The 8780-nt window shown below is 43.1% G+C and overlaps 1 long non-coding RNA gene across 1 annotated transcript in view; it reads left to right on the top strand.

Annotated features, from left to right (window-relative positions):
- The window catches only part of LOC125484383, a 72998-nt gene that overhangs the window by 51352 nt on the left and 12866 nt on the right, over positions 1 to 8780 (top strand). The window lies entirely within an intron of this gene.

Here is an 8780-nt window from a genome sequence, read left to right as displayed (position 1 = left end):
CGCTTGGGAACCCTGCAGCCCAATGGTATCAATGTGGACTTCACAAGCTTCAAAATCTCCCCTCCCCTTACCGCATCCCAAAACCAGCCCAGCTTGTCCCCGTCTCCCTAACCTGTCCTTCCTCCCACCTATCCCCTCCTCCCACCTCAAGCCGCACCCCCATTTCCTGCCTACTAACCTCATCCCGCCCCCTTGACCTGTCTGTCCTCCCTGGACTGACCTATCTCCTCCCTACCTCCCCATCTACCCTCACCTTTACTGGCTCCACCCCTGCTCTTTGACCTGTCTGTCTCCTCTCCACCAATCTTCTCCTCTATCCATCTTCTATCCGCCTCCCCCTCTCTCCCTATTTATTTCAGAACCCCCTTCCCCTCCCCCATTTCTGAAGAAGGATCTAGGCCCGAAACGTCAGCCTTCCTGCTCCTCTGATGCTGCCTGACCTGCTGTGTTCCTCCAGCTCTGCACCTTGTTATCTCACTATTAGGAAAAGGTGAGGTGAAACGAGACCTAGGTGTCATGTGGAACAGTCGTAGAAGGATGACATGCAGGTGCAGCAGGCATGAGGAAAACTAATGTCACGTTGGCCTTCATAGCAAAAACGTTTGAGTATAGGAATAGGGAATGTCTTGCTGTGGTCATACAGGGCCTGTGTATTGTCTACAGCTTTGGTCTCCTAGTCTGAGTGGGTCCAGCAAAGGTTCAGCAGGGCAATTATCGGGATGGCAGGACTGACATATGGCAGAAGATTGGATCAACTGGAATTTTGAAGAGTTGGGGGGCATCTCATAGAAACATATAAAATTCTGATGGGACCAGATAAACTAGAGGTGGGAAGAATGTTCCTGATGTTGGGGAAGGCCCAACTAGGGATCATAGTATAAGAATAAGGGGTAAGCCATTCAGGATTGAGATAGGGAAGAATTTCTTCACTCAGAGAGTTGTGAACCTGTGGAATTCTCTCCCACAGAAAGCTGTTGGGGCTAATTTGTTAGATACATTCAAGAGGGAGCTGGATGTGGCCCTCATGGCTAAAGGGATCAAGGGGTACGGAGAGAAAGTGGGAATGAGATACAGAAATTGCATGATCAGCCAGGATCGTAACGAATGGTGGTGCAGGCTCAAAGGGCCGAATGGCCTACTCCTGTACCTATTTTCTATGTTGCTGTCCACAAAGTCCTGGTGAAGAGTTGCAGCTAGATATTTCCCCAGTTGATTTACATTTTGCTCTTCTTATCAAAATTCTTTCCAGGACATTTTCTTGATGAATTGGGAGGTGGACGCAGGAGACCTTTCTTTCCTATTCATTCACGGGATGTGGGCGTGATTGGCCAGGCCAACAGTTATGGCCCATCCCTAATCGCCCAGAGGGTATTTAAGATTAAACCAGGTTGGAGGATAGTCAGCTGGTTCAATGGTGAGAGAAGGTTGAATCATGTAGGATGGAATAAGTTTGATGGACCAACTATTTTTTTCCTGACTCTTTTCACATGTATGAACATGCTGGTAAATGTTTTCAACGGAAGAATGGATAGTCCATGGCAGATCTTGACTATCCAGCATCCTGTGCTATCAAAGAGCCCGGCCCTCTGTCAGCGCAGGTAGAGAAACCATGCCCCCTACTGGTTAGGTGTCCTGTCACTTGTCATTTACACAGCAATAGAGGATAAAATAGCACAACCAATCATGTCCAATTAGTTTCAGGCAGTCCAGCCTGCTCAATTGCCTTGTACAGGGAAACTCCAACTTCACAGTATCTCAGGAATCCATTTGGCCCATCAGATCTGTACTAGATTTCCAACTGAGCAAAGTTCTCCTGCTTTTACCCCATGACATTGCACATTCTTTTTCTATCTAAATAACCTTCCAATGCCCTCTGGAATGCTTCAGTTGGACTTGTCTCCACCATATTTCCAGGCAGGGCATTCCAGACCTGAACGACTCTGTGAAAAAGATTTCTCACATCACATCTTCTTCTCTTGAAATTCACTTTTAATCTGTGCCCCTTATTTTTTGAACTTTTCACAACTCAGAACAGTTTCTCCCTATCACTCATGAGTTTGAAATCTTTGAACAGATCTCCACTTAGTCTTCTACTCGGCAAGAACAACAGTCCCAACTTTTCTAATGTGTCCTCATTATTGACCGGTCTCATTCCTGGAACCATTTTTGTAAACCTCTTCTGCACTCTCTGCAATGCATTCAAAGCCTTCTTATCGTGTGGCTCCTAAAACTGCACACAATACTCCAACTGAGGTAAACAACTACTTTGTACAATTCAATAGAACTTCCTTGATCTTCTACTCCATGCCCCTACTCAGAAAAAAAAATCCAGGATGCTCTTGTTTTATTCATTAGTGGTAAGTGGGTGTCACTCACTGGCCAACATTTATTCTTTGTTCCCAATTGCCCCATAAGAAGGTAATGGTGAGCTGCCTTCTTGAATCACTGCAGCCAATATGCTGTAGGTAGATTCACAGTGTCCTTAGGGAGAGAATTCCATTGAAAGCTGTCACCACCTTCCTGCCACCTTCAGTGATCTGTGCATATATACACCCAGGTTCCTCTGCACACCCTTAAGTACTGTAGCCCCTATTTTATATTGTTTGTCTCTGCTTTTCCTACCAAAATATAGCACCTCACAATCCTCACGTGGAATCTATCTGCCACCTATCTGTCCACTCCACCAACTTGCCAGTGTATTTTTTTTTAAGAGTTCCACACTGTCCTCCTCACAGCTTCCAAGTTTGATCTCATCCACAAACTTTGAAAGTGTATCCCTTCACATCAAGACTGAGATCATTGATATATATGTATCAGGAAAAGCAAGTGTCCTAACGCCAATCCCTGGGGAACTTCCTCCAGCCTGAAAATATCCATTGATCGTTACTCTCCATTTCCTATCATTCAGCAAATTTTGGATCCATATTATTACTGTTCCTTTTATTCTATCAGCTATTACTTTCCTCACAAGTCAGTTGTGTGGCATTGTATTGAATGTTGTACGAAAGACCATATATACACATCAACAGCATTACCTCATCAAGCTTTTCCATTACTTCTTCAAAAAAAAACTCCAACAAGTTCCTTAGTCATTATTTCCTTTTAGGAATGCACACTAGCTCTTCCTACTTAACCTACTTTATCTATAATAGTACTGACTCTATCACAAATAATCATTTTTCAAAGCTTCCCCACCACTTAAATTAAACTGCCTGCTCTATAATTGCTGTATAATCCTTACAACTTCTTTTTTTGAACAAGAGCATAATGTTTGCAATTCTTCAGTCTGCTGGCACTTCCCTCAAGACAAGAGAAAAGTTATGGTCCGTATCCCTGTAATTTCCACTCTCGAGTTCTTCAAAATCCTTGGATGCACCTCATCTGGTCCTGGTGCCTTGTCAACTTTAAGCACCGACAGTCTATCCTATACTTGATTCTTATCAACTTTGAACATTCTAGTGACAGGGTTCCTTCCTCTGTCACCACAGTCTGGTTAGCTTCAACTTCCTCAATAAAGACAGGTGCAAAGTATTAATTTACAATCTCAGCCATCCTATGCCTCCACTTGTAAGTTCCTCTCTCAGCCTAATCAGCCTTATTTCTCCTCTGATCACCCTTACTGATAGAAGACTTTGGGATTCCCGTTTATGTTTGCTGCCAGCCTTTTCTCATTAACCCACTTGGTTTCTTCAATCTATTTTTTTTCACTTCCTGTATTCCTTTTGGTTCTCAATCTATTTTCTAACTGACACCAGTCATAAGCACACTTTTCCTTCTTTATCTTAACTTCTATCTCCTTTCTCATCCAGGGAGCTCTGAATTTGTTTGCCCTCCCTTTCCCTTTTGAGGGAATATACCTCGACTGTGCCTGAACCGTTTCTTTTTTCAAGGCAATCCATTGTTAATCTACAGACTTTCCTGCCAACCTCTGGTTGTCGTTCCACTCATTCCCCCAACCCCAACCCTGCCACATTTAAGTCAGCTCTTCCACAATTAATTACTCTTATTCTGGATTGCTAATTGTCCTTTTCTATCACCACCCTAAACCTTACTATACACTAATCACTGCATCCTAACTGTTTCCCCATTGACACTTGATCCATTTGGCCCACCTCGTTCCCAAGAATCAGGTCGAACAATGCATCCTTTCTAATTGGACTGCACTCCCCGTACACAATTTACCCCTCTCTGCCATTTGGACGATTGTTGTCCCATTCTACATTCAAGACCACATTATATATGACCACACTTTATGATATTTGCATCTTTCAGTAATTTACGTGCACGCTTGTTTCTCTAGATCCAGCCCACTAGTCAGCAGTCTACACCTAACAATGGAGTCACACTCTTAGTTTGTTAGCTGTAGCCGAACTGCTTCAGTCCTTGAACTTACACATATTGTACCACTAGTTGTCCCATCGATCAGTTCATGGGAGATAATAGAATCATTTTATAATCATAGAATCCCTACAGTGTGGAAACAGGCCCTTTGGCTCAACAAGTCCACACTGACCTTCAGAGCATCCTACCCAGACCCAGCCCCCTATAACCTACCAAATCTACACACTCCTGAACACTATGGAAAATTTAGCATGCCCAATCCACCTACCCTGCACATCTTTGGACTGTGGGAGGAAACCGGAGCACCTGGAGGAAACCCACACAGACACAGGGAGAATGTGCAAACTTCACACAGACAGTCACCTGAGGGTGGAATCGAACCCAGGTCCCTGGCGCTGTAAGGCAGCAGTGCTAACCACTGTGCCACCATGCCACCCCTATGTTTTTGTGTCGGCAGCGGTGATCTGTGGAGAATGACAAAGGTAATTCTTCCCCTGCCACCTAATTCCAGTCAAAAATTAACCCACAGAGCTCTTCAGCAATATGGGCCCAAAAATTCTCATCTGCCATTTTAATCATCTAGAGATGCATCGTTATTGATGGAAATTAAGTTGGACACGTAAACAAATTGCGTGATGGTAACAGCAGGCTTTAACAGATTTGACAAAAAAAAACAACTGCTGAGAAACCTAGGATCCAGAATATGAGGTCAAAATGAACCACGAGCTCCAAGGCAGTTTTGTTTAGGTGTTCAGTCCCAAGGGCTGTTCAAAGATAACAAATGAAGATATGAGTAACATCATCGAATTGTACGGTGGAATGTTTCCCTTGAAATGACAGTGCACAGCATCCTAACAAATGTATTAACATTCTAATGTGAAATTTCCCTGGCTAGCTTAACTGAAAATCTTCAGTCCATTCATTCATGCTGCACATCCTGATTTCCACCCCTTGGGTGGTAATTTGATAGATTATGTGTATTTACAATCAGTCAGTATCACTGCTTTTCATCATTTGGTCCTTCTTAAACTGTACCATGCATGAAGAAAAGGTGGAAACCAATGCCAATTAGAGTTAATCATTGGACAACAAGCATAATTCGATTTACACAGCATAGGAAAGAAAAAAACAGAATGATACAGGAATGAGATGGGCCATAAAGGAATTTCAACAGTAAACTGACAATTTTCAATGGGTCAATGTGAGTCAGCAAGGGCAAGGATACCAAGCAAGGAGGATTCGTTGGCATAGTTACTCTTGAAAAATGATAGCAAAAAGATGAAATTTTGCATCTTTGTCATGTTCATGTAACTGTTAGGTGGGGCTGATGAAACTGCTGACTATTCTAACCAATGCAGCAGTCACATGTGTCAAACCATGTGGGGATAAGTGTCAGCTGGTGACCCAGTCATAGAGTCATACTGCACAGAAACAGAGCCTTCGATCTGACCAGTCCATGCCAACCATAATCCCAAACTAAACTAATTCCACCCTCCTGCACTTGCCTCATATCCATCTAAACATTTCTTATTCATGTACTTATCCAAATGTCTGTTAAACGTTGTAACTGTACCTGCATCCACCACTTCCTCTGGAAGTTCATTCCACACACAAACCACTCTGTGTAAAAAAATAAATTGCACCTCATGTCTTTTCTAAATTTTTCTCCTCTCACCTTAAAAATATGCACCCTAGTCTTGAAATCCCCCACCCTAGGGAAAAGACACCTGCCATTCACCCTATCTATACTCCTCATGATTTTATAAACTTCTATAAGGTCACCCTTAACCACCTGCGCTCCAGTGAAAAAGGTCCCAGCCTAACCTTATAACTCAAACCCTCTATTCCCAGCAACATCTTGGCAAATCTCTTTTGAACCCTCTCCAGCTAAATAATATTCTCCCTATAAGAGGGTGACCAGAACTGGACACAGTACTAGAAGAGTCCTCACCGACGTCTTGTACAACCTTAGCATAATGTCCCAACTCCTATACTGAGCAATGAAGGCAAGCATGCTAAATGCCTTCTTAACCAACCTATCTACACGTAACTGAAGCTTCAAAGAATTATGTACCTGACCCCTAGATCTCTCTGTTCTACAACACTGCCCAAGGCCCTACTTTTAATTTTAGTTCCAGACTAGGATCTGGAAGCAAGGAGATCACTTTTACTGTCCCCTGTAATGGCATCACAATTGCATTTGTTACTTCACCACAGATGCTACACTTGTTGCAATGGATTCCTTGTCCAATCTAGAGCCAATCATCACTGGGTCATCGTGTGCTAGTGCTCACAGCCACACGTGTGGACAGTCTGCCTCCGATACCTTCCCATCTCTGACTTTTCAGCCAGAAACTATCATACTGGGACTGTCTCAGAACAATCCTCCATTGAAGATCTGACTGTGGGTTGCTGTGCACTCAATGTTCTCAGCTCCAGGAAAGCGTCTATTACATGAGCTCGGTTTATACAGCCCTTCCTGTTTGACTGAAGCCTTTAAAATGTGTGAGGACTACAATGAATAGTCAGCTGCATCAATCTTGCCTTCTGTTCTAATTCAAAAAATTAGTCTCAAAATTTTAAAAATGACAAAACAAAACAATAAAAAAAAAACAATCAGGCCATCAAAGGAATCCAAAAAGAACCCCTGGGAGTCCCTTTAAGAATTCCATCAAACATGGAATCTTGTTTGGGCACAGGGTGTACCCAACACAATCCTGTCCTTTACATTGAGAGACATGTGCTGTATTTCATTCAAGTCTAATATTTGAACAGCTATTCTTTAAGAGTCAGCCAGTCAGTCACCGTAGAGCATGGAAAGAGAGTTGGTCTAAATGTATTACCATTGCTGAATTTCAGTTGTATCACAGCCACACTACTTTCTTTGGAGTGTGGCAGTTCTCCTGAGCCACAGAATGTTTATGCTTGGGAAAGCAAGCCGATTTCACAGTTCCAGTCTCTTTAGGCTGACTAGCAGGTATCCATTGTGAAGAAAATGGAGGTGACATGAAATAAGGTGACAGGGGCTTTTTGTGGAGCTGGTGGACAAATGGGCTGTTTCAGTGTTGTAAAGTTTTTGCTATTCTATGAATTCTGCCAAGCCAAAAGTGTGGGAGCTTACCTCACGCAAACTGATACACCAAATATTTAACTCAAAGGCCCCTGCAGAGGGATCTGCTCTATCACAGTTCACCACCAATAGGAATCACTGCAGCATCTAATGCAGTCCCTAAGCTGTTCAGTTTAAGGGCAATTACATTTGAATTACATACTGAAATAACACAGTAAGAGTCAATCAATCATTCATATTAAGTGTTGTTTAGGCCAGACCTGGCAAGGTTGGCGGATTTTCTTCCCTAAAGGACATCGGTGAACCGGGTCGTAAGAAAACCTATCGCAGTCACCGTTATTGATGGTTTGCTTTCAATTCCAGATATTCATTAGTTGAATTCAAATTCCACTGGTGAGATTCATAAGAACACAAGAAAGAGGAGTAGGCCATCTGGCCCCTCAAGCCTGTTCCGCCATTCCGTAAGATCATGGCTGATCTTTTCATGGACTCAGCTCCACTTGGCCATCTGCTCACCATAACCCCTCATTCCTTTACTGTTCAATAAATTTATCTACTTCAACAACGTAGCCTCAACTGCTTCACTGGGCAGGGAATTCCATAGATTCACAACTCTTTGGGTGAAGAAGTTCCTCCTCAACTCACTCCTAAATCTGCTTCTTCTTATTTTGAGGCTATGCCCCCTAGTTCTAGTTTTACCAACAGTGGAAACAACCTCCCTGCTTCTATCTTATCTATTCCCTTCATAGCTTTAAGTGTTTCTATAAGATTCACCCTCATTCTAAGTTCAAATGTGTACAGTCCCAATCTACTTAATCTCTCCTCATAAGACAATCCTCTCAACTGCAGAATCAACCTCCTCTGCACCCCCTCCTGTGCCAGTACATCCTTTCTCAAGTAACGAGGCCAAAACTGTACACAGTAGATTTGAGGCCATTTGTCATTTCAGTCTGGGCCTCTGGATTTCTAGTCCAATGACATTACCACCATACCACTTCCACCCTCTGGACTGAATCTTGATTGTGTAGGCAAGTGCACTGTGGTACTTATCCATGCAGGTGGTGAAGTTTGTAAAACACCTTCGTTCAGAATGTCAGACCAGAGCACTTGTCAGTCAGTTCATTACCTTGGATTATAGGCTCTGTTTTGCCACAAAGTGTCGCAAACAGAAAGAAATAAACAACCAGCACTTCTAGTATTTAGTTGAGGGGAAACAACCTGTTGAGGAGTGTCATGAGATCTTGTCTATTAATCGAGGAGAATGTACAAGGCTGTAACTGAACAGTCCCTGAAGCGCAAGCCTGGATATGTTCAGGTTAATAGGACCTGGGTCCGCAATCGGATGAGTGTTACAATTGAACCACAGAAT

The sequence above is a fragment of the Rhincodon typus genome, chromosome 11 (assembly GCF_021869965.1).
Source record: "Rhincodon typus isolate 14 chromosome 11, sRhiTyp1.1, whole genome shotgun sequence".
NCBI classification, from domain to species: Eukaryota; Metazoa; Chordata; class Chondrichthyes; order Orectolobiformes; family Rhincodontidae; genus Rhincodon; species Rhincodon typus.
Note: the sequence above shows the minus strand (reverse complement) of the source record. Positions and strands in the feature narration are given on the sequence as shown.